The 26992-nt window shown below is 38.0% G+C and overlaps 1 protein-coding gene across 4 annotated transcripts in view; it reads left to right on the forward strand.

Moving 5' to 3' along the window:
- The first annotated feature begins 19369 nt into the window (after positions 1 to 19369).
- The window catches only part of RAB27B (RAB27B, member RAS oncogene family), a 145882-nt gene continuing 138259 nt past the window's right edge, over positions 19370 to 26992 (forward strand). For 2 of the 4 annotated variants that reach the window (XR_006821058.1, XM_046025363.1), the window contains exons 1-2: positions 19391 to 19420; positions 19553 to 19627. The gene's annotated coding sequence lies outside the window, so the exon portion shown is untranslated. Of the gene's footprint in view, positions 19421 to 19552; positions 19628 to 26992 lie in introns of all 4 variants that reach the window. The other 2 variants (XM_046025366.1, XM_046025365.1) reach the window with 2 other exon arrangements.

The raw sequence follows: 26992 nt of genomic DNA on the forward strand, positions 1-26992 counted from the left end.
TTTGTTTTTTTTTTTCAAATGAGAGAGGGCTAGTCTGTTTCCTATTCAACACAAAGTTGATTACATACAATTCTCTGATTTTTTATATTAATCATTCAGACTATAAGGGAAAATAAAAAAGACTGTAACATATTTTATATTTTAACACTTTTCAGAAATAAAAATATTATCAAATGTTATTTACACTTTTGCTGAATTTGAGAAGAATTTCTTCTTATGAGTCAGTGACTAGAAAATGCAATCTAGAAGACAGATGGTCAATACATTATGGGCATGTTCTAAAAGCATTTAAAGCTTCCCTCACAAGAATGAGCCCAAGCCTGTACATGCATCGTTTTATGAGGAACGTTTTATAGCACTGCACAAATACCAAAGATGCAGCAGACGTACAGTTTTGACAATAAAGGGCTCCACGAAATGATTCGACACTTTTCTCCATGGAATCTTCCCCTTCTCAGGAAACAAAGTTGTGATCAAAATTATTCATTTTCACGCAGAAGATAAGAGTAACAGTGAGGTGTATTCATAGCTTTTGTAAGAGGAGAAATAGCTTAAAAGGGGAAGTATAGATCAGAGTACAAGGAAGGTGAGTTAGTAGCTAAGCAACATGCTACAGAATCAGAGGCTATAAATTGTAATTACAATGTCTTACATTGGTAGCGCTTTTCCAGCTGAGAGCTCAAAGTATACCCAGGCTAACAACTTGGTCCCAAACCAGGTCATTCACCCTCAGTTTAGTCATCTGAGAAATGAAAAGAGTAATGACGTACTAACAATTATACAGATAACTTCAACAGGGAAGCGAGATGAAAAGAAATTAATTCCGGATGTGAGCAAGGCTGGTGACTCAATATTAAAATGAAAGAAACCAGAGGAAATATAGGAGATACCAAAAAATGCCTCTGATTTCAAAAAACTCTCTCAAATTGCCTCAGACTCTCATTTCAATGACTTCTAATGATGTAATTTTGGAAATTGTTAGTTTTTAAACATCTTGATCCAATAGAAAGTGGTCTCAAGTTTCATGAAGTATTATACAGAGAATTACTTTTGAAGGTTAAATTAAGTTATTTTAGATTTACTTAAACTAAAGACCTGTAAAAACGTTTTATACTACAAAACTAAAAGACTGATTTTAAATACAAAAATGAATATTTCTGATTGTAGCACCTTTGTAATATGGCCAAATAAAAAGTACTGAATGTAGAACCAATACAAGCTACAAGACTAGCTTGAAACCATGGCATTGACTAGCTTCATGCCTTAGTTTCCACACTTATTTTCTTAATCATAAATTGGACTGCACATCTTTGCATATATTAATTCCTTTCTGATATTAAAGCACTAGGAAGATGATGGAATATCTCATTTATTCGTGCAACAGTTACATGTTAATTTATTGGGATTTTAGTGTCTGCCAAAATTGGAATTCTTCTACCTGTTGGCCAGAGAGCATCTTGGTTCTTTTTATCACAACGGAAAGGAAATTTCGGACAAATAATGTTCAAAATGTGTTACCCTCCCCTTATTCTCGTTTAAGAGCAATGACCAAAGGGTAGTTAGGTATTGTTATCTGGCCTTTACCTGAAGGTAGGAAACTTCATGCATTTGGATCTTCTTGGGCTCTAGAACTGACATAGATTTCTCATGGTATTCAGAGGAACACCAAGAACTTGCCCATTTGCCCAAAACTAAATCCCTAGAGGTTAAGATTACCTTACAGCAATCCCAGGAGACCCTCTGATCCAGTGTTATAACATCCCAGGTCTAGGATCTCCACAAAGGTGAAATTCCGCTAGATCTGTTATTTCATTTGGAGAAAAAGGCACAAGTCTCCCTTGTAGAAATCTGATTGACACATACTTTAATGAAATAATTCTGTAGGGTTCCTAGTCAACAGACTATCTTGCTTGAGTTTTGCATATGATATTCTCTTTTAGGATAAACTTGCAGATACTTTTTTACTGTATGTCAAACTACTTAGAATACATTCACTTCTCAAATATTGCCTCAATGGAGAAGTCTTCCCTAATCATCATTTATAAAATAGGTCACATACCTACATTATCACTTTTACTAATGCTCTTACTCTGTTTTATTTTTCATAGTGCTTACTATCATCTGAAATACACACACACAGAGATGTGCACGCGTGCGTGTGCGCGCGCACACACACACACACACACACACACACACTTGTTAACTTTCTTTCTCTCCAGAATAGAAATAAACTTCATAAGAGCAGGAATTTGCTTATTTATTGCCTAGATTAATGTTTAGTAATAGTTGGTTCTTAACACCTGTTCATTAAATAAATGGCTGCATGAATGGATGGAGGGATGGATGGAGGGGCAGACAGTGTTTCAGTGTTTGGTTGTCTTCAATGCATGACAAAATCAACATATTCCAAAGCAGTTCTTATTCATGGAGAAGAGTGATTAATAAAACGTCATAGAGAGTGGAGGACCTGATGTTAACTTTGAAAGAAATAGACAGGGAAAAAAGATAGGTGAATATTCCAGAAAGAGATAAAATTATTTGATTATAAAGGCAAAGTAGGGATATGTACATGTGTTTGTGATGCTTAAAGACCAGAGATGTAGCTGTTAGGGTTTGTATAAGGGAATCTTGTGAATAGTGGTTGGGAAGGTAGGTTCAGGCCAGTTTTTAAAAGACCTCTGATGCTCGATTTAGACATTTTGAGTTTTATTCACTCAGTAAAGGGGAGCCACTGAAGGGCAACGAGCAAAGGGAAGCAACATGAAAAATGGGTAAATTGAGAAGAACAATTGGGAGCTATTTCAATGACAAGTGACAAGTGGTGAATTTCAGGTTTACTTTATTTTTTTAAGATTTTATTTATTTGACAGACAGAGATCACAAGTAGGCAGAGAGAGAGAGGAGGAAGCAGGCTCCCTGCTGAGCAGAGAGCCCGATGTGGGGCTTGATACCAGGACCCCGGGATCATGACCTGAGCCGAAGACAGAGGCTTTAACCCACTGAGCCACCCAGGTGCCCCTGAATTTCGATTTAAATGGTGAAAGTAGTTTTTTTTTTTTTTAAACGAGTATACATACAAGTGAAAACATACATGAGAAATCAAGCAAATCAATAACATTTCTTTCTAAACCCTTGGGAGAATAATGGAACCATCCTCTTCATTAAGATGCTAAACATATTTAATCCTATAACACTTCATAATAATCACTTAATAACTTGGAGTAGTAAAAGGAATTATTTAAAAAACTGACATTGAATAAATCAATTTTTCTAGTTTATCTTGGTGTGTTTTATGTACTGTTTATAGTCTTCATATTTTATTTAGTCAAACTAAAAAACAGAACCAGATGATTATGCTTCCTATATACAGCTGAAGTCTTGGCAAACTCACATGATCAGGACTGATTCTCATATGGTTTGGATGTTTTTGAATGATGGATAGGATAAGATCTTAAAATCTCCTTGAGCTCTATAAACCTATGAAACTCTAAAAAAAAAATCAGCAGTTAGAAAAGAAACAAAAGAACAAGAGAAAACCTTGATTTCTTGCAGTAAAGTTCATCTTTAATCAAATTCCCTTTGTTAATCCAAGAAAATGAGAAAGCAAAATTTATAAGAAGATATAAAGAAGGAATGCTTTATTTATTATTTTTTTAATATTTTAAATTTTTTTATAAATATATAATGTATTATTAGCCCCAGGGGTACAGGTCTGTGAATCACCAGGTTTACACACTTCACAGCACTCACCATAGCACATACCTTCCCCGATGTCCATCACCCCACCACTCTTTCCCTACACCTCCCTCCACCCCCCTCAGTTTGTTTTGTGAGATTAAGAGTCTCTTATGGTTTGTCTCCCTCCCGATCCCATCTTGTTTCATTTACTCTTTTCCTACCCCTCAAACTCCCCATATTGCATCTCTACTTCCTCATCTCAGGGAGATCATATGATAGTTGTCTTTCTCTGATTGACTTATTTCACTCAGCATGATACTCTCTAGCTCCATCCACATCGTCGCAAATGGCAAGATTTGATTTCTTTTGGTGGCTGCATAGTAGGAATGCTTTTTTAAAAAAAGATTTTAGTTATCTATTTGACAGAGAGAGATACAGTGAGAGAGGGAACACAAGTAGGGGGAGTGGGAGAAGGAGAAGCAGGCTTCCAGTTGAGCAGAGAGCCTGACTGGCGCTCGGTCCCAGGACCTGGGATCATGACCTGAGCAGACCCTTAATGACTGAGCCACCCAGGTGCCCCAATAAGGAGTGCTTAAAAGAAGATAGAGAATGAGTTTATGCTGGATAAGTTCAATGACCATTTTCAGTTTAACACTGAAGTCACAATGTATTTTGACTCCTTTTTCATATGTTACATGGTGAAGAGTCTGTCTCCCTGGTTGTCAAGATAATGAGTATTGATCTGAAGGTACCCTAAGGTGTTATTTTTTCAGTGAATTCACCTATGCCTTCTGCATATGGCTATTCACTGCAGTCAACAGTTTTATAGTCAAGTGGCAATGCATTTCATTTACAAATACTGAAGAAGTGGAATGATACTTTATAATGCCAAAAAGGACTGACTTACTCCCTCCCAACAGGATCATTGCAGTGAAAATGCTGATGTTCATTAAGAAATGCTACTGATGGGGGAACCTAGGTAACTCAGTGGGTTAAGCCTCTGCCTTCCGCTCAGGTCATGATCCCAGGGTTCTAGGATCAAGCCCCGCATCAGGCTCTCTGCTCAGCAGGGAGCCTGCTTCCCCTTCTCTCTCTGCCTGCCTGCCCCTCTGCCTACTTGTGATCTCTCTCTCTGTCAAATAAATAAATAAAATCCTTTAAGAAAAAAAAAAAGAAATGCTATTGATGGTCAACACTCTAATTTTAGGAGTTACTAATAAGAAAGATTTTACTAATCTTTTTTATTTTTATTGCTTTTCAAAAATCAGAGAAGTAAGATAAAACATCACAAAATATCTCTGTCTCTCTCTAGTAGGTAGATTCTTTTTTTTTTTTTTTTTAAAGATTCGTTTTGTTTGACAGAGAGAGAGACAGCGAGAGAGGGAAGACAGGAAGAGGGAGTAGTAGAGGGAGAAGCAGGCTTCCAGCTGAGCAGGGAGCTGGATGCAGGACTTGATCTCAGGACCCTGGGATCATGACCTGAGCTGAAGGCAGATACTTAACCGACTGAGCCACCCAGGCGCCCCTTGGGCCTGGCCTTATATTTCATGTATTGCTCCTTAATCAATAACATCAATGTGCTCTCTAATATATTTAGCAGTCTATAATGCCACAAATAAAGTATTGCAATGAGTGAATTTCCCTACCCTTTTGTCGCTTACGTATGAGATCAATCTTTTCAATTTTTGCCAATGGGATGGGCAAAATCCATTCCAGTTAGAATGTCCCAGATTTGTAATGAGGTTGAAAATCTTTGCATTTATCTTATTTGTAGATCTCCTTTGGAAATTTGCTGCTCATCTAACTTGGCCATTTTTCTCTTAGGTGGCTTATTCTTACTTTCTTTAATTTGATAATGCTCTCTATTCATTATAGATGTTAATCTTTATTTTGAGATTTAGTTTATATTTAAATTTTTACATATTTAAACAGTTTTATGTATCACTTAATGACTTCTAGGTTTAGGGTGTTGCTTAAAAAACTCTTCAGAATATAAAAATATTCCATTATACTTTCTTTTAAAATTCATTTTAAGAATTATAATTACTTGGGGTGCCTGGGTGGCTCAGTGGGTTAAGCCTCTGCCTTCATTCAGCTCAGGTCATGGTCTCAGGGTCCTGGGATCGAGGTCATGATCTCAGGGTCTGGGATTGAGCCTGGCATTGGCCTCCCTGCTCAGCAGGGAGCCTGCTTGCCCCTCTCTCTCTGCCTGCCTCTCTGCCTACTTGTGATCTCTCTGTCAAATAAATAAATAAAAATCTTTAAAAAAATTATAATTACTCAAATTACATTTGAATTTCTTTTTACATATGGAGTGATGAAAGTGTCTGACATCTTTTCCCCAAAACGATAGCCAATTGTTTCAATACTATTTATGGAGTGGTCTCTTTTCCGTACGGATTTTAAACTTTACTTTTGTCATAAACTACATTTTCATAAATACATGTTTCTGTTTTGTGCTTAATTGTTCATTGTGAAATGTGTAGATTTCTGCACCAATGCCCCAATTTTCAAAGTTAATCTAGTTTTATGGTATGCTTTGATAGCTAACAGGGCAGAGAAAGCTAATTATTCTTTTCCAAATCAGGTTGTTAATTCTTATGAAAATTCTTTTGGTGATATTCATTAGCATTACATTTATAGATGAACTTAGTGAGACTTCTTGCCTACAATATTAAATTCCTACAATGCAGGAACTTAGGCTCTCTCTCTCTGTCTTAAATAAATCTTCTTTTATGTTCTTTAGTAAAGATCTGTAGTTTTCTCTGTGCAGTTTTGTAGTTTTTGTTCATTTCTAGTTAGGTTTATATGTTGGTGTTTTATATAGTACTGGTGCTATTATGGATAGCCTTTTTTGCTTTTTAAATTATCTTCTTTAATTACAAAATAATGGTAATATTAGAAAAAAAAACATTTTGTAGTTCACAATTTCACGACCTTAACAAAACAAGCATTTTCATTACATTGTAGTGCCTTCCAGGGATTTGTCCATATGGCTGAATTTTTTTTTCCAGTTTTATTGAGGAAATAATTGACATATCATTGTATAAATTTAAGGCATACAGCATGATGGTTTGATTTACATATATTGTGAAATGATTATCATAATAGGTTCAACTAACATCTATCTTCTGATACAGGTACAATAAGAAGAAGAGAGAATAAAGGAAAAAAAATCTCTCGTTGTGAGGAGAACTACTCTTAGGATTTACTCGCCTAACAGCCTTCCTGTATGTTGTACAGCAGTGTTCGCTTTAGTCATCATCTATATCACAGCCTTAGCACCTACTTCTTTTTTTAAAGATTTTATCTATTTGTTTGAGGGAGAGAGACAGAGTGAGAGCTCAAGAGCACACGTAGGGAGGAGGGGCATAAGGAGAGGGAGAAGCAGACTCTCTGCTGAGCTGGGAACCCAATGTGGGGCTGGATCCCAGGACCCAGAGATCATGACCTTGAACTGAAGGCAGATGCCTCACCCTCTGAGCCACCCACGTGCCCCAGCCCTAGCACTTACTTATTTTATTAACTGGCAGTTTGTACTGTTTGACCACCTTCCTCTATCCTCCACAATATTTTTATTTCACTGCTTATAAGTTTATGGTCTCATTTAGGTATCTTCTGAATGCATAGAATGCCCTCATTCCTCCCTGTACTTAGCCATTCTGTTTGAGTTGGACTTCAGGGCCTCCGCACTTACCACTTACCTGACTGTAGACATTGTTCAAGCCAAGCTCCTCCTGATCTCCACTTCCCCCATCCACCTCTCTTGGACTGGCCTGTTGTTCTCTTCCAGGACTGTTGGAATCAATGTTGCATTCATACCACATCCATTGGTTTTATATTTAGCACATCACTAGTGGCATGACATAAAAAATATAACTAAGGGAGAAATAGCTATAATAAATCTTCTGTTATTATTGTTGCAAAATACTTCTAAAGTTTTCTCAGAATAACAGTGAATGGAACCTGAAAAAAATAGATCTAATGAAGAAACCATCCTGCCTCCTGCTGCACTTAGCATACCACACCCCCTAGGTCACCCATCATAATTCCCACCTCCATTAGCTGTTTTAAAGCCATGTTCTTCAAGGCTGTTTTGTTGTCATTATAGTATGTGTGCCTCTCAGCAGCCAGAGGAGTGTTGTTGGAGAAAAGATGCTTCCTGATAGGGTGGTCTGATTCTTTAGAAGGCAAGGCTGAAGATCTGTCAGAGAAGATGCTTCCAAGACTTCTGTGATTATTAAATTATCCATGGCAGGGTCAGTGTTAAATTAACCTGCAGCTATGATAGGATAATTCCAAGCCTAACAGTCCCATTGAATTAGCTGACACTCAGATTCAATCCACTTTTGAGGAAAAATTTTACACTACTTTAGAGATAGGCATATAGTGTAAAAAATATGAATTTGTATGATAAAATGGGGACTATGCACAATGAAATTGGGTGATATTCACATAATTTTAAATAGATATGTTTCCTTTTACTTTTATTTTATGGTGGAATTTTGAATATTTTGAATTAAATAGATAATTTATCTTATTTTTGTGTGGGGTCTTTTTTGATTTTATCTGGGGGGGTCAGACAATGATTACCTTATCTGGGAGAGTTAATTGGTCATTTTTACTAAATCGCAATGAAGTAAATTAATTGCCTATCCCCTGTGGGGTTTTGGGGGGATTACAATACTTATTTCAAAAGATAAAGACCTAGACTCATCAATTTAAGGGAGATCCTTCAAAGTAAATGATTGGAACTGGGCAAAGTCTGTGAAATAAAAGTCTAAGATTGATGGACACAATCCTGAAAGATCTTGAAGATAATGTCAATAAGCAAACTGTTTTTTGATAAGCAAGCTGTTTGTCCAGATGAGCAACTCTTTTCCCAGAAAAATGGGTTTGCAAGAATGTTCTGAAGCAAACTTTTTTTTTAACTTTTTAAAAATTGTTTATATTCTTATCTATCTGGGCAAGAATTTCCTAGAAAACGCAGGCAAGTTATGTTGACCCAAGTATTCTCTGTTCTCAATCCCAAAAGCTGACTGGTTTAGAGCAGATGATGTTAATTCTCATAAAGTAGTTTAGTTGGCAATAGGCTGAATAAATAATGTAAGTTTAGATTGTGGAGAATCTTGGACAACAAATTTGTCATGTGAGTGTTAAATTTAGTTTAAGGATATCAGCTTGTCGCCGCGATTTTGCTACCGCGAAGCTGTGACAATATTGGACCCACCTTCGTTTTCTGTCAGGCTTACTTGGATCCCAAATACTGAGCCACTGGCTCTGCTTTGACAACTGCAGCAGCAACCAACTCATTTTGGGTTCGTTCCTACCCCCCTGAAGCTTACGGGCACCTCACCCAGAGTCTGACTCTGACACTTCCGGCAACATGCTACGAGGGGCCCTGGGATTTGACTTCCCAGGAGGTGCCAAAGAGGTCAGGTGGTACAACCTGGGAGTGCAGGGCGGTGAGTTAACTTCCCATCAGGTAAGCTCTCAGGAGTGATAGAAGAACTATTCTTGGGTTCTAGCAGGTAAATTCTCTCCTCTTTCTCTGACACACTATGTTGAGGCATGGTACAGATTTCTGGAGCTGTCTTGCCAGACGGGTATCTGCAGGGATACCAGCTTCGTCTCTTTGAGTTTGGGAATGAATCCATGGTCGGCAGGACAATACATCCTTGACATTTACTTTCCAGCTTTCCTTCCCTTCTCTCTCTTTCCCTTACTCTTAGCAACCTGGGTTTTCCTTCCCAAAAAAGCATTACTATTTAAGCCTTGCCTTGGGCTCCATTTCCTAAGAAACCCAGTCTAATCCAGTGACCTTAAACTATTACATCTCCATGCTCTTCAATTTTAATAACAGTAAAATAAGGATATTGAACTAAATTATTTCTATGATCCTTTTAAGTTCTGGCATGCTATATTATAATTTAATCACTAAAATTTTTGAACAAGGAAGTATGGTAGAACACTGGCCTTGGTAGCACAGTCGGGATTTTTGGAAGTATAAAGAAAATAAGCTAAAGCAAACTAGAGAGAACAGATATTTGTAAAAAGTGCTGTCTTCATCGGATAACTACTAAAGGGGAGATGACTCAATTGTGTTCTCATAAATGGTGCTGAAATTGCACTATTGTAAACGTTAAATGTGAAGAAGAAAGCAGACACTCCTGCAAAACGCATGACTGTTGCCAACAGAGTTATTGAAACAAGGAGAGGTTTGTAAATACATGAATTCGTGTCCTGGACCAGGACATTCCATCTACTTCACTGCGGAATACCAGGACACCTAGCCAATTCTAAATAGAAATATATATATATATATATATATATATATATGTATTATTATGCAGTGTGAGTTCAGTTTTGGGTAAAGAGAGAGATGTCCGAGGGGTCTTGTGACACAGACACTCCCAGGGGCAGTCACACAACACAACACAACACAACACAACACAACACAACACAATGTGTGCTTCTCCCTGGTAGATTCAGTTTGTCCATCTGAGGGGCTGTCCTGGCTCTCTGCGCCTGGTGACGGAACCCAGATGCTCAGAGATAGAGATAGCCTCTGACGCCACCTAGCTGAGCTCCCTGACTGGTAGGAAAAAGAAGCCCAGAGAACTGATAAAATTTTCCCGAGGTTATATACAACCGGACAGTGAAGGACCACATGCTAACACCATGTTAGAGGCTTTTTTTTTTTTCTCCTACTTAGTCTCATAACAAATGCTTCTTTGTCATTGGGGGTACTTACATTCCATAGATAATAGTATACCTTGCTTGTGCACCTGTCATCTGGAATTTTAGGAGTAAACAAATCTTTAATGCCGAAGAGAGATGACGAAACAAAACCCACCGCCTAGTTTGTGTCTAATGTAATGAACCAGAATAGAGTAAGTCCTCACTGCTTCTCAGTTTGGGAAATGTCCTCACAGGAAAGAACGTCTTCTTCTCTGCTTCTCAAGTTGGGTTAAGCCCTGCGCCGGGCACCGCCCATTCAGTGAACTGGATCGACGGTAACTACGCCCATGACATCTAATTAGAAAAGCCCAGATTCATCCCTGGTTGGCTTGATGTATTAGTATCTTATCTTGATGCATTATGAGGTATATGAATTGCATCTAACAAGTCCCACATTTTAGGTGACTAAGGAGCAGTAGCATTGTTATACTAGATTAGATAATACTATTAGATAGCCTGAATCCATGATGCTCTGATTTTTATCTCAGTGCTGGTGACTCACAAAGTATTGGACTATTTCAAACACACATATTATTTATATAGAACTCACCAAAAATATATGAGGGTTTAAAAATCCAGGATTAGAGAATAGGGAATTGTTGAATTATTTCAAGCTCAGTTTGACAAAAGAAGCAAATTAAGGAATTAAGGTCTGAAAGGCAAATTGGGGCCAATTTGAAGAGTATTCATTACCAATGAAAGGAATTTTAACTTTATTCTGTAAGCGATGTAAATTCATTGTAGATTTTTGAGCAGGAAATTAATATTATTAAAACTTAAAGGAAAAAAAAACTTAAAAAAGGAAACTCAATCTAACAGGAGTATATATTTAAAAAAAATAGAAAAAGCTGTAACTATAAGGAGTGGACTAGTGAAAAAACTGCTTCAGCATTCCAGGAGAGAAGTAAAATATACCAAAATGAAGGAGCTCACTGATGGCCAGATACTACAAAGCATGGGGTGAGAGAAGAGATTGAATGCAATTAGAGAAAATAGAGCCTGAGGGAGGTCAAGGAAGATAGATGGAAAACGAGGCACTAATATTGTGACCAAGAGATCCTTAATAGTCACCAAGAGTAAATGATCAACAGTAGGTGGTAAGACTGTATATGCAGTGGGGGTAAACATTCTTTCCAGAAATTTCTTTGTGAGTAGTAGTAATGTCAGTTGGTGCAATACTCTGGAAGAAAATTTGGCCATATCTTCAAAAGCCTTATATAAGAAATGCACTTTTATCCAGTGATTTAACTTTTAGGATGTCTGAAAAGATTGGTAAGCCCAGGTAACCGGTATAGGAAAAAAACTGAATATAGTCAAAATACATACTAATGAGAAATTAGTTAATTTGTGATACAGCCATAAAATGGAACTATATGGCCATTAAAGGTGTATGTTTTGGCAAGAGTTGGCACCTTTTCTGCAAAGGTCCAAATAGTTTTATAGTACAGACCATCTCTGTCACGCCTACTCAACTCTGCTGTTAGAGCCACAGACAATATGTAAACTAATGAGCACAACTGTGTTCCAATAAAACTTTATTTACAAAAACAGGTAGCAGTTGAGGGTCCATATCTGGGCTCTCTACTCTGTTCCTCTGGTCTATGTGTCTGTTTTTATGCCAGTACCATGCTGTCTTGGTGATCACAGCTTTGTAGTAAAGCTTGAAATCAGGGAACGTGATGCCCCAGTTTTGTTTTTGTTTTTCAACATTTTCTTAGAAATTCGGTGTCTCTTCTGATTCCATACAAATTTTAGGATTATTTGCTCCAGCTCTTTGAAAAATACCAGTGGAATTTTGATCGGAATGGCATTAAAAGTATAGATTGCTCTAGGCAGTATAGACATTTTAACAATGTTTATTCTTCCGATCCAAGAGCATGGAATTGTCTTCCATCTTTTCGTGTCTTCTTCAATTTCTTTCATGAATGTTCTGTAGTTCCTCGAGTACAGATCCTTTATCTCTTTGGTTAGGTTTATTCCCAGGTATCTTATGGTTCTTGGTGCTATAGTAAATGGAATCGATTCTCTAATTTCCCTTTCTGTATTTTCATTGTTAGTGTATAAGAAAGCCACTGATTTCTGTACATTGACTTTGTATCCTGCCACGTTACTGAATTGCTGTATGAGTTCTAGTAGTTTGGGGGTGGAGTCCTTTGGCTTTTCCATATAAAGAATCATGTCATTGGTGAAGAGAGAGAGTTTGACTTCTTCCTTGCCAATTTGGATACCTTTTATTTCTCTTTGTTGTCTGATTGCTGTTGCTGGGACTTCTAATACTATGTTGAACAAGAGTGGTGAGAGTGGGCATCCTTGTCGTGTTCCTGATCTCAACGGGAAGGCTGCAAGCTTTTTCCCATTGAGGATGATATTTGCTGTGGGTCTTTCATAGATAGATTTTATGAAGTTCAGGAATGTTCCCTCTATCCCTATACTTAGAAGTGTTTTAATCAGGAACGGATGCTGGATTTTGTCAAATGCTTTTTCTGCATCAATTGAGAGGACCATGTGGTTCTTCTCTCTTCTCTTATTGATTTGTTCTATTACATTGATTGATTTGCGATTGTTGAACCATCCTTGTAACCCAGGGATGAATCCCACCTGGTCATGGTGGATAATCTTTTTAATGTACTGTTGGATCCTGTTTGCTAGGATCTTGTTGAGAATCTTAGCAGTGATATTGGTCTGAAATTCTCCTTTTTGGTAGGGTCTTTGCCTGGTTTGGGGATCAGGGTAAATCTTCGACAAAACAGGAAAAAATATACAGTGGAAAAAAGACAGTCTCTTGAGTAAGTGGTGCTGGGAAAACTGGACAGGTATATGTAGAAGAATGAAACTCGACCATTCTCTTACACCATACACAAAGATAAACTTGAAATGGATAAAAGACCTCATCATGAGACAGGAATCCATCAGAATCCTAGAGGAGAACATAGACAGTAACCTCTTCGATATCAGCCACAGCAACTTCTTTCAAGATATGTCTCCAAAGGCAAAGGAAACAAAAGCGAAAATGAACTTTTGGGACTTCATCAAGATCAAAAGCTTCTGCACAGCAAAAGAAACAGTCAACAAAACAAAAAGAAAACCAATGGAATGGGAGAAGAAATTTGCAAATGACAGTACAGACAAAAGGTTGATATCCAGGATCTATAAAGAACTTCTCAAACTCAACACACACAAAACAGATAATCATATCAAAAAATGGGCAGAAGATATGAACAGACACTTTTCCAATGAAGACATACAAATGGTTATCAGGCACATGAAAAAATTTTCATCATCACTAGCCATCAGGGAGATTCAAATTAAAACCACATTGAGATACCACCTTACACCAGTTAGAATGGCCAAAATTAGCAAGACAGGATACAACATGTGTTGGAGAGGATGTGGGGAAAGGGGAACCCTCTTACACTGTTGGTGGGAATGCAAGTTGGTTTAGCCACTTTGGGGAACAGTGTGGAGATTCCTCAAGAAATTAAAAATAGGGGGGTCCCTGGGTGGCTCAGTGGTTTAAGCCTCTGCCTTCGGCTCAGGTCATGATCCCAGAGTCCTGGGATCGAGTCCCACATCGGGCTCTCTGCTTGGCAGGGAGCCTGCTTCCTCCTCTCTCTCTCTCTCTGCTTGCCTCTCTGCCTACTTGTGATCTCTCTCTGTCAAATAAATAAATAAAATCTTAAAAAAAAAAAGAAATTAAAAATAGAGCTTCCCTATGACCCTGCAATTGCACTACTGGGTATTTACCCCAAAGATACAGATGTAGTGAAAAGAAGGGCCATCTGTACCCCAATGTTTATAGTAGCAATGGCCACGGTCGCCAAACTGTGGAAAGAACCAAGATGCCCTTCAACGGATGAATGGATAAGGAAGATGTGGTCCATATACACGATGGAGTATTATGCCTCTATCAGAAAGGATGAATACCCAACTTTTGTAGCAACATGGACGGGACTGGAAGAGATTATGCTGAGTGAAATAAGTCAAGCAGAGAGAGTCAAGTATCATATGGTTTCACTTATTTGTGGAGCATAACAAATGACATGGAGGACATTGGGAGATGGAGAGGAGTAGGAAGTTGAGGGAAATTGGAAGGGGAGGTGAACCATGAGAGACTATGGACTCTGAAAAAGAACCTGAGGGTTTTGATGGGGCGGGGGGGGGGGGTGGGAGGTTGGGGAACCAGGTGGTGGGTAATAGGGAGGGCATGTATTGCATGGAGCACTGGGTGTTGTGCAAAAACAATAAATACTGTTACGTTGAAAAAAAAAAAACAGGTAGCAGACTTGATTTGGTGTATAGGTCATAGTTTGCCTACCCCTGTATTTGAATATCATGTAATGAATTAAAGACAATATGACATTAGTAACAAAAGTAATAATATGAGAAACGATAGGCTTTAAAATGATACCTATAACGTTTCCAATTTTGTGCAATGCAGTATATTTGTGTATGTGCATTTACACCAATTTTTAAACAGGTCATAATCTTGAGTCTGGGCATCCCAGTGAATTTTATTATGTATTTAGTGCTTATCTGTATTTTCACATTTTCTACAGTAATTATATATTACTTCTTTCTGTAACGGGGGGTAAAAGGGTATTTTTATATGAAATTTTGTAGTGAGAGAAGTGAGATAAAATAAGAAATTGACATGGTCTACTAAGTCATGTTTCCAAGCTAAAAATGTGGCAGGTCTTCATGAGGAATTGGAAAATTCCACTGATACATAACTTCTGAGTTAATTGTGCATAATCTAAAAGGCCTTTCTTGTAAGTTATGCCTGTTTGGAAATCTGCAGTCATAAAATGACTAATCAGCACTTGCTAAGAGAAGCAAGGTCTGTTTGCAAAGACCATCTTCTTAACAAGGGGAGAAGATGTTGGCTGTGACAGGGCCAGTATGGGTGTAACATGGGTACCCGTGAGCCATGCTTCTCCCCACCTACCACACTCATCTGGCTTCAGTTGTTGTGCTGTCCTGTTTTTCATTCATTTTATATTATTTTCCCAACTTGCTGCCTGCCCTGATATCTCTGCATGGACTGTTTCCTCCTTGTGGAATAGGATTTTGTCTTGCTTTTGTTGCTCTTTTAAGAAGATATGCATTATTGGGGCGCATGGGTGACTCAGTTGGTTAAGCGTCCATCTGCCTTTGTCTCAGATCATGATCCCCGGCTCCTGGCAGCCTGCTTCTCCCTCTGCCTGCTGCTCCCCCTGCTTGTGCACTCTCTCTCTTTGTCAAATAAATAGATAAAATCTTAAAAAAAAAGATATGTATTATTTGCTACATATAAATGGTTAATAGAGGATATATGCTAAGGTAAAAAGGATAGTAATAAAATGAATGCTCATGAACACAAGAATTAGGTCATTACCAATAGAATGTTTGTCATGTTTCAACCCTCTCCCTTAGAAATGATCACTAACCTTTTTATGAGTGCCTTATTGTTTAAAATATATTCTTTTGTTACATTTGTGTGTATGATTCAATAGTACATTTAATTCTGTTGTTTTTTATCTCTATAAAAACTTTATGTATCATGTTTAGTTTTTTGGGATTAACCCTTTTAGTTAATACTATGTTCTAAAATTTGGGTGTATGTAGTTTAAGATTATACATTTTTACTACTGTATAAATAGAGCACAGCTGGTTTGTCTAGTCTCCTTTTCATGACTATTTAAATGTTTCAAGTTTTCATTACATAAACATTGCTGCCATGAGCATTCTTTTATACACACACACACACGTGTGTGTGTGTCTCAGGTATCATCCCATGAATAGTATTACTTAATTGTAAGGTACTTGTTCTTTTAATTTCTTTCACACTGTTAGAATTAATGAGACATTCAGTTTATTTTGAATCATTTCCAGTGGATTAAATTTTTCTAGGAATTTGTCCATTTCCAAGTTTCCAAATCTACTGGTGTAAAGTTGTCCATCATGTTCTTTTGTTACGTTTAACCTCTGCTTTATCTGCTATTGTGTCTTTCTTGTTTTAATATTTTATTGAGGCATAACTGACGTATGATTGTGCATATTTGAAGTGTCTAATCTGGTGAGGGGGCAGCCATGGCAATGTCCTTCTCAGATCTCCTAGTGCTAGAAGAGTACTTGGCTAACAGTCCGGACTACTGTGCTCTGAAATCCATCACTGCATTTTGGGCCCAGGCCACGCTTCGCTCAGGCCACTCCTATCTAGTGACTCCATAGGGCAGGGAACTAAGGGAGGTTCATTCCTTTGAGACACAGGACTGCACTCATGGGCCCAGAGCACTGTGTCAGCCTTGCTAAATATCTTAGAATGACACTCTAGTCCAAGACCTTCCTGTTTTCCATTCTGCTTTCCTTACCCTCATGTCTCCCATATCTGGTCAGTCCTCCCCCCGGGTCCCCTGGCTCTCCCAGCCTCCTCTGCCTCCATCCCCCATTTCCCTCACAGGTTTTCTCCCCAATAGTCCTCATGTAGCATGATCCTGTCATGGTGTCTACTTCTTGAGGACGGGGCCCAATAGAGTGGTTCTGACCTACGTCAACACTGTGAAACCATCACTGCGGCCAAGATAGTGAACATACAAACCCACCAGCCACCATCTTCCTTCCCTCTACCTTGCCTCCACGCAGCGACTGATCTGATTTCGGAAACCATAACTAATTTTCATCCTCCAGTAGTTTATATAAATAAAGACATAATATGTCCCTTTGTCTGGCTTTTGACAAATTCAATGTAATTATTTTGAGATTCATATATGTTGTTGAATGTGGCAATAGTTAATTCCTTATTACTGTGGAGTGATACCTTGCTGATACACCACAATATAACCATTCATCTCTTGACAGACACTTGAGTTCTTTCCTGTTTTCTATTAGTACAAGTAAAACTCTATGAAAATTCATATAAACCTCATAAGCCTTTGTACTGTTGTCATCTTTTCTGGACAAATGCCTTGGAGGGAAATGACTGGGTTATATGATATGCGCATGTTTAACTTTTTCAGAAATGAAAACACTGTTTTTTAAAGTGTTTCTTAATGAGTTTTGTGCCCTCCCTCTTTTATCTTTAACTACTCTAGCCAAATATCTATTTCATTAACTTTTTCAAAAAATTCCTTTTGGGGCACCTGGGTGGCTCAGTGGGTTAAAGCCTCTGCCTTCAGCTCAGGTCATGGTCTCAGGGTCCTGGGATCGAGCCCCACATTGGGCTCTCTGCTCAGCGGGGAGCCTGCTTCTTCCTCTCTCTCTGCCTGCATGTGATCTCTGTCTGTCAAATTAATAAATATTTTTTAAAAAATTCCTTTGGTTTTGTTGATTCTTGATGCTTTGTACTTCTCTCTGGTATAGATTTGTTTTCTATTTCATTGATATATTCTCTAGTATTTATTATCTCTTACCTTAATTTTCTGTCTTTTTTATTTGCTGATATAAGAAATTGAGACTATAAATTTAAGTACACTTTCAGAGCCTCCTATATAGTATTTTAATGATTATATATCTCTAGTTATTTTTTTAAATTTTATTTATTTATGTGACAGAGAGAGATCACAAGTAGGCAGAGAGACAGGAGGAAGCAGGCTGCCCGCTGAGCAGAGAGCCCGATGTGGGGCTCGATCCCAGGACCCTGAGATCATGACCTGAGCCGAAGGCAGAGGCTTAACCCACTGAGCCACCCAGGCGCCCCTCTCTAGTTATTTTTAATAATCTTACTTAACTTTCCAGATTCTGGTCCCTTCTGAAACAACTCGCCTAAAACCAACCAAACTATAACTATTATACTTGGGGAGACGGAGGAGAAATCAGTGTTGCTTTCTCAGACTCAATTCCCTGGCTCAACACCATTCACATAATATCAAAACCCAGAAACTCTTACCAGATTTAGTACATCCTGACTTAATATGATTCATTCTCTTACAGTAAATAGTATATGAACACATAACTGCTTGACTGCACACATACATTAGTATCTTTTCTCTACCTTTAAATTACAAGCTTCTTCAAGGTAAATGTAGACTTAACACAGACCTTAAATAAAATAGCTGCTTGGAGAGAGGTGTTCGTTGAATTTAATTAGTTAGGGGATTGACTTCTGTACATGCTTTCTGTAGTATAATGTCTCAGCTTACTGGTCCGTTTATTGTTTCCACAGATATTTACTGAGGACCTGCTATGTGCTGAGTGATCTCCGAGGCTACTTTATCAAAGTAGAGAGAACTTGTTGGGGGAAAAAGGTGCTGCAAAGAGGAAGAGATGGGGCACAGAATAGAACAGGGGTGGTATTTTGTGGAGTCGCCCTTGGACACTTTGCTTCTTCGAAAACAAGCTTCTGGAAGCCTTCACTTTCTTATTCTTGTGTTTATTTTAGTTTTTAGTTTTAGTTTAGGTTTTAGAACTGAATGTGCTGTTTAGGTTTTAGAACTGAATGTGCCGTTAAACAGGGAGTTTTCAGGCCTTTAACAAACACTTTCAGCAAATGGATGGAAAGACCTCAAACTTTAAAAAAAAATCCCCTACTTCTTTATTCATGTTTCATTTACATTTTAAATGTAAAATAAACAGACAGCAAAAGCAAAATCAATAGATACAGTCCATATAGTATAGGTGCAAATTAGGTTTCCTTTAAAAAGCCCTCTGGCTTTAACATTTTCAAGAAAGCGGTTTACTTAACAGACAAGATTATCTGTAATCCTTTTTGGGATCAGCAGCTGGGTCTGGAAATGTTCGCAGATCTGTTTACTCTTCATCACTTTTGCCAAACCCCAAGCCCACTGCCCTGGGTGACCTCCCGGAAAGCCCTTGGGGAGACCCTCTGGAGGCATCCCGAGAAGCAGGGAAGCTCTTCAGGGTTCCCGGGCGTGTAAAGGGGCGCAGGCACTAGGACCGCCCCGACGCCGATAGGCAGCCGCGCTTCACAGCGTGTCAGCGGGACTGAACCGCCTTTGCTGTTACACAAGAGAGCGACAGCGGCAGTAGCAGCTCAGCATCCTTCCCCCTTCTGGCCCGTTGGAAGGTATTTACTTGCTATTTATCATTCAGATTTTGTAGACCGTCAGTGTGCCTTTAGTGTTCACCTAGTCTGATGCTCTGGCAGGCTGTCCAGCACTCGTCGGGTTACTATATGATTTTATGTTAATTTCCACAGCTGATGGAAGCAACAGTGCCATAAAGAAATGGGCTAGATAGTTCCAGAGGCTGAAATCTGGAGACATTTGAAGGTGTAAGTACATTGGTCACAGATCTCTAACGCCCTGGCTGTGCTGGTTGTACCTCTTGACCTTCTTCCTCACGGAAAGAGCCCATGTAAAATGCCATCTGCATATTTCATTCATGAAGGAAAAACACCAAGACGGTGACAGAAAACACTAATGATGGCCCTGCAGCGCCACTTTGGAGTGGCTGTGGTTCCCCCTCCCAGCCTGTGGGTTGGCAAGAGGAGAAGCTGGATTTGCAAGAGTTTGGATGGGAAAGAGATTTTGCTCAGGGCTGCAGAAGGCTTGCTGGCTTTCTGCTTTCTGTTTTCAAAGCTCAAAGACTGTCCTTTCTAATCACTGCCGTGGTGCAGTGTAGGAGTCTTTTTATGCTTTATTTCTGCATTCCAAATACTCCTCATAGATGTGGGCTGCCAGAAAGCTGTTACACCATTCTGCACCTCTCAGTATAAAGCCATTGAGGAGAAGCTGAGTTTGCTTTTTCTTGGACCATACTCCACTCAATACTACAATTAGTAGATGACACACAGAAACATTTAAAAAAAATTAACTATCTGAGATTCCCTCTTCTGTTCAACAATACATCTGGTTATGTGTGATAAGGGAGTACTTTGCTTCTAGGAAACCCAAATGAATATCCCTCTACAGAGAAAATTGGACATTCTCTTTAAGTATCTTACAAACTGTTGAAGATGCTTTTGTAGGGCCTTGATGCCAATTTCATGCATTAAAAGCTCTTTGGAAACTTTAAAGCCTTGTCAAATTGATGTTAGATTATTACCTTAGAAATCAGATCAAATGTAGGTGTCTTATACCAAAATAAAGCAGGTAAACATATTTATGAATGAATAAAATGTTGAGTCATATTAATGGTTAAGATAAACCGTGGTATTAAATTTATTTCAGGAAAGAAAATATCAAACTGAGTCTCACAGCAAGGCATCAATATTGAAAAGGTGACTTTAATGAAAAACATTTTTAAGAGTTTAAAATACACTTAATAGTTCAAAAATTATACCCTTTAAATACTTATATTTGACACTTGAATACCATAAATGAGGATTAAAATTATTGAAGTATTAAGCTTTTGAAAATAAACCTATATTCTCCCAAAACTCTTTATGTGGTACAAAAAGAGAGGTACAGAGCATATGAGGGAGGGAGGGATGGAGTCTTATTTTATTGTTCTGTACTTCTTTCTATTTGAACATTCTGATCGAATGTTTACTATATAAATATGCTACCTGTATGTTTTTAAAAATTTTTTATTTATTTTTTATTTTTTTATAAACATATAATGTATTTTTATCCCCAGGGGTACAGGTCTGTGACTACCTGTATTTTTTTTAATGTAACAGAAATTACAAGTGGTTGTAACAATTAATTTGCAATATCCTTAAATGCAAATGACTATAATCATATAAAAGTAACATGTTAATATTGCTCTATAATTTTCTTTAAACAGGGAAAATCTTTTGAAAACAATGCTTACTTCTAGACAAAGTTAGGGAAATCTGATTGGGGGTGGTAATAGGCTTTCAGTATTTTGTGAAGCAAAGGAAATTTTTTACATTTATTTTTAGTTGGTATAACAAAATACTATATAACTCCATGAGCTTTGTGTTAATAAATTTTCTCCTTTTTCCCTGTTAAAATAAAAAAAAGTGTTCCTATATTCTCAGTCTGGGAAGATGACTCAGTTCTTTCAAATTAAAACTTGGTTTTAAAAATTCTTGCCCAACATGTGATTTGCAGCCTTAAACTTTAGTTTTATGTCATACTCGTTATTCATGCCTTAACATAAATAATCTAAAAATAATTTAATTATATGTTGGGTCTAAAGATTCATTGAATTCAATAATGATAGGGGGGAAAACCATAGAATAGAGATCTTATTCAGAATTTGATACTTTGCAGAACATGAATTTTGTTTCTCAATTTAAGTCCTGAAATTAAGTCCACTGGCCAGACCTGACTATAGAGAAGGGCACAGTGCTCAGTGGAAGTCCAGACTTGCTGGCAAACAAGTGGGGCTTAAGCTGCAGAATAAAATGCAAAAGCTAAAACTAATTTGTTAAAGTGTGAAAGTAGTGATTATCTGGTGATTTTTATCCCAGAGATAATCTCTTTAGGCCTTGAAAAGTCTGGCTTCCCAGGAGATCCACATGAATATCAACATTATCTAGATTTACTAGATAATCGTGGGGTAGTGAGGTAGATATGTCTAAAAGATTACTTTTAAGGTACAAATTTTTCTTTAAAAGAGACTCAGCAAATAACAAATCTGGATACACTACAGTGCTTTTTTTCCTAAAGGACATAATAGATTCTGAAACAGGGTTTCTCATTCGAAGTGGGTGCTTAGTAAGACATTTAAGAAAGAAATGAAAAAAATTAGCTTTTACATGATTAAACTACCCAGAAGGAGCTAATGTAATAGGAGAAGAAGAATGTCAGCGAAACTTGTGTCATTTCAGTTTACATTGATTTTGGTTTTCTGCGTGGAGTAAGAAAAGATGTCTCCTAGTAGAAGCCACAGAAAACGCAAAAAATTAGTTGGGGGTTGACTTCTAATGGTCAACCCTGCGGGAAGCGCTGAGTGTTGAAGGGAGAAAGAAACAAATGGAAAGAAGCTCTGAGAGGTGATTACAATGTTAACATGAATGTTTACAAACCTGTTGACCACATATACAAGCCACAGTGACTAGGAATTATATGTGACTTGAGAATTTCCTTGACGATTTTCCTTGAAATTGCCTATTTCTGTCTCTAATGGTGATATTTTTTCTTGTTAAATGAAAGAGTTGGAAGAAATGGAATGAGAGCATGTTAGTAGCATGTGGGGTCCACCTCACGTACGCCTGTGTGAACCAGGACGGAGGAGACATATTTTGTGGGAGTTTGGCAAAAGGGAGAAGCTGCTATCCATATAGTTTCAGGAATAAGCTTTTCTCAAAAGCAAAGGTTTTGTTTACAAAATTGATTTTACTTATAAAGAACTAAGTTTGTGAGTACAGCAGGAAGCTTTTAAGTAAATGAGAGTTAGCCTTTAGGTGTAAAAGACCAGTCAGCAAAGTGAAAGGTATACCATGGATTGCTGATAAGCAGTTTTATCCAAAGCACTGTTTCAATTATCCCTCCCAGTTCATGCACTTACCACTGATGGGGATGGAGGACACCACTCATACACTCTTGCTTCCTTCTTTATGTCTTTTATTTAATAGGGAAGAAGTTAAACCTTCTTCTTAAGGAAACTTGAGAAATATTAATCATGATTCCGTACATGTTTAAGTAACAAATGAGCTTTGCTATTCCCCTAAATATACTGTAATAATTACAGTTTAAATTTTAGAATCGGTATAAGATTTTATGGACACAGCATTTAATATTTTTGGATTATATTTATTTATTAGATATTTGTCAATTCCTCACTGCATGCTGGGTATGAAGGTCAGACCTGTAAATAAGATATGTCCCGCCATTCATGGGCTTCATCATCCTGTGGAGAGAAATCGGCCCCAAACCCCAAATATTATAAACCAAATACATTATTATTAAAACTCTTTTTAAATTATTATAACTTGTGAAAAAGTAAGCCAGAATATATCTCATAGGCACTAACTTGAAAATTAGAAGAGAGTATTATGATAAAGAAAGACTTGGTGGTTTTTTAAAGGTGTGGTTGTCTGGAAAACTCCCTGAAAAACTGGTAGATCATCAGGGATCTGAGTGAAAGAGACAGCCAAGCAATGAGCAGAGAGAGGGCAGACTTCATGCTGCAATTTAAATCGATTCTAGGTCACTCTTTAAGTCTTGAAATCTTGAGCATTTTACCCCCTTGATAAAACTTCATAGAATTTTCAGAAAATAAGATAACATGCATTAAGAGTCCATGACAATATCTGGGGCAAATTGAATTTCCATTATAACTTCTAAAGTGTCATTACAACTTTATGAGTTCACTCCTTTGAATACCTAGTCAAATAAACCAGTACTGGACCATTTGATCACTTCTGTGTCCCTTTCCTTAGAGTTTTGTGGTGATTCTATTTACACAGTGGAAGGAGGAAAGATGGTCACTCCCAGGGACCGCAGAAAGAGAGAACTTTATTCCTGAATCTTCTAGAGACCAAGTCTCAGTTAGGAGCTTTGTGAGCTGCAGCCGTGGTACATTTGTGATTGTCTCCTCAGAAACCACCAACATAGTGGTTGATGGGGATTAATTAAGGTGCTTTTCCTCCCAGGGAATGCTGGAGGGAGAGGACCGCTTCCAAGGAGGTTGGCATGGGTCCCTGGGCAGGATTGTGCTTACTGGGCGTGGTCTTAAACACAACTTCTTGAGAAGTTCAGTGGATGAACATAGCACTTGACAGTGAACCGCACAGGGCGCAGGCTCAAGTTCAAGAAGTGAGTTCATTGATAAAGAAGGTGGTTTATTGCTACTTGGAGGGACCCACGTCTGAACACTTTGGAGTTTTGTCATCTCATCAATGCACAGCTAGAAAATATATACTTGCACACAACCGCACGTTTTCCAAATATATATCCCTATTAGAACACTGATTAGAACATATTTGCATGTTGCAGTTTATATATATTATGTGGAAAATTGCTATGCGGTGATTTTTAAGTATTTCCTCCCCTATTGCTATTGAGGACACAACTAGGCAGAGTGGCAAAATCGTTCAACAATATTTTCATTGAGTCCTTTCAAAGAAAAACATTAATCCTGGGTGTTATCAGCTAGACGTAGGTGAAGCTACTTTATCAGACAGAATCCAAAATAGAAAACTAAACTAAAGGAGAAGCCTGAAAGAGGCTCACATTGAAAAGAAGCCTTGTTAGGGGGAGAGGTTCCCTGACATATCAAGATTGGATGCGGCGGCCACAGACAGATCGACAGGACCAGAAAAAAGCAAAGGCCCTTTCTGAGGGTGCAAAGAAGTCCAGAGGGTCCGGAAAGGAAGTAGACTTCCAGGTCACGAGATCTCGCACTGCTAATATTTAAATCTGCCTGTAGCTCCGTCATGCTCCCGTAGTGTGTTCTTGAAGACATTAACTATTTTGGTTTTAGTTTCTTTATGGTAATCTCTTGAATTTTAGGGTAATACATAAATACCTAACAGGCAGATAATTACTAAATTACATTTTTTTAAAGATTTTTTTAATAGTTTTTTTTTTTAAAGATTTTATTTATTTGACAGACAGAGATCACAAGTAGGCAGAGAAGCAGGCAGAGAGAGAGGAGGGAGCAGGTTCCCTACCGAGCAGAGAGCGCATTGCGGGGCTGGATCCCAGGACCCTGGGATCATGACCTGAGCCGAAGGCAGAGACTTTAACCCACTGAGTCACCCAGGCGCCCCTAAAGATTTTATTTATTTATTTGACAGAGAGAGATCACAAGTAGGCAGAGCGGCAGGCAGAGAGAGAGAGGAGGAAGCAGGCTCCCCGCCAAGCAGAGAGCCGGATGCGGGCTCCATCCCAGGACACCAAGACCATGACCCGAACTGAAGGCAGAGGCTTTAACCCACTGAGCCACCCAGGCGCCCCACTAAATTACATTTTAAAGCAGAAAACATAATTAAGGGGCACTTGGGTAGCCCGATTGGTTAAGCGTCCAACTCTCGATTTTGGCTCAGGTCATGATCTCAGGGTTGTGAGATCGAGTCCAGAGTTGGGCTCTGTGCTGGGCACGGAGCCTGCTTAGGATTCTTCTTCTTCCTCTCCCTCTGCCACTTCCCCATCTGTAACTCTTAAAAAATAAAAAAGGCATAATTAAGATTTAAAAGGGTTTTTTTTTTTAAAGATTTAATTTATTTATTTGGCAGGAGAGACACAGTGAGAGAGGGAACATAAGCAGGGGGAGTGGGAGAGGGAGAAGCAGGCTCCCTGCTCCGCAGGATACGTGGCTGGATCCCATGACTCCGGGATCATGACCTGAGCCAAAGGCAGATGCCTAATGACCGAGCCACCCAGGTGTCCCTAAAAGGGCAGTTAAATAATGAGTAAACCTACAATTCATCAGTAAGATATATCTATCCTGAGCCTGTAAGCAACTAATAACATAACCTAAAATAATTTAAACAAAGTATATAAAGCAAGGAGAAATAGATGAACCTACAGTCACAGTGAGATTGTACTAAAATTCACTCAGAAACTGGGCAAAAATTAGTAAGGATAGAGAATTTGAGCAATACAATTTATAATTTCAATCTAATGGGCATATATGGAAACTGCGATCAATAAAGTTATTCTTTCTAAGCATACTTAAAAAGTCTTTTTAAAAATATTTTATTTATTTGACACAGAGAGAAAGAGCACAAGCAGGGGGAGGAGGAAGCAGAGGGAGAAGCAGGTTCCCTGCTGAGTAGGGAGCCTTCTGCAGGGCTCTATCCCAGGACTCTGAAATGATGACCTGAGCCAAAGGCAGCCGCTTTTGAGCCACGCAGGCGTCCCTATAAACAGTCTTTTTAATGCATAAAAATTTACTAACAAAATGCAAAGCAAGTATCAACAAATGACAAAGATCAGTATCATACAGTTAATGTCATTTGATCACAATTTAACAAATGTTTTTGTTATCAGAAACTTACACAGTTCAACCTAACCATATACTATGTAAAAGGTAATATGATCTGACTTGAAAATGTAGAAAATAATGTCTAGACTTTAAAAAAAGCTATTAAATCACATTTGACTCCATTAAAAAATTTCACTTTTATCCATGCATCTCATTGAGATTATTTCTAACGAGGCACATTTTCAGCTTTTCCCCCAGGGTACTATGTAAGGGCTTAGATAAAAGTGCGTTGAACTGAACAGTCTTGAAATGTTCCCAACCAGCCACTTCTGCATGATGACCAAAAACGTGACTGGTTTATAAGAAATCCATGATTCTGATTCTAAGGCCAAATTTCTACTGGGCCCACTCTATAATGATCATATCCTATCAGTTAATCCTTGTTTTCAAGGTTAGAATTAACCCCTGACTAGATTTTAGATGGTCTATATTGCAATATCCTATATTTTCTTAATGCAGAAAATATTCCAATCACTGTAAACAAATACCAACCAAGTCCATTCTTAATGGAATCCCAAAATGATTTATCTGGGTTGTGAATATTGTAGGTGTTATACTTTTATCTATGTTGTTTTTATTATTATTATTTTAATTATTATAATTTAATTATTATCTTTCCTTTCACTTCTTTTATAAACTATTTTCTAAAAGCCTTAACATATAGAAATTTTTCATGACAGACTGCAGTGCCCTTTTGGAAAAATTCTAGTTATCTGCAAGTTTCCATCCATTTAAGCTCAAACTGGATCAGAATTCCATTTGACTGAAGCAATCTCATTCTTGCTTTCCTAAA

The sequence above is a fragment of the Meles meles genome, chromosome 12 (genome assembly GCF_922984935.1).
Source record: "Meles meles chromosome 12, mMelMel3.1 paternal haplotype, whole genome shotgun sequence".
Classification (NCBI taxonomy): domain Eukaryota; kingdom Metazoa; phylum Chordata; class Mammalia; order Carnivora; family Mustelidae; genus Meles; species Meles meles.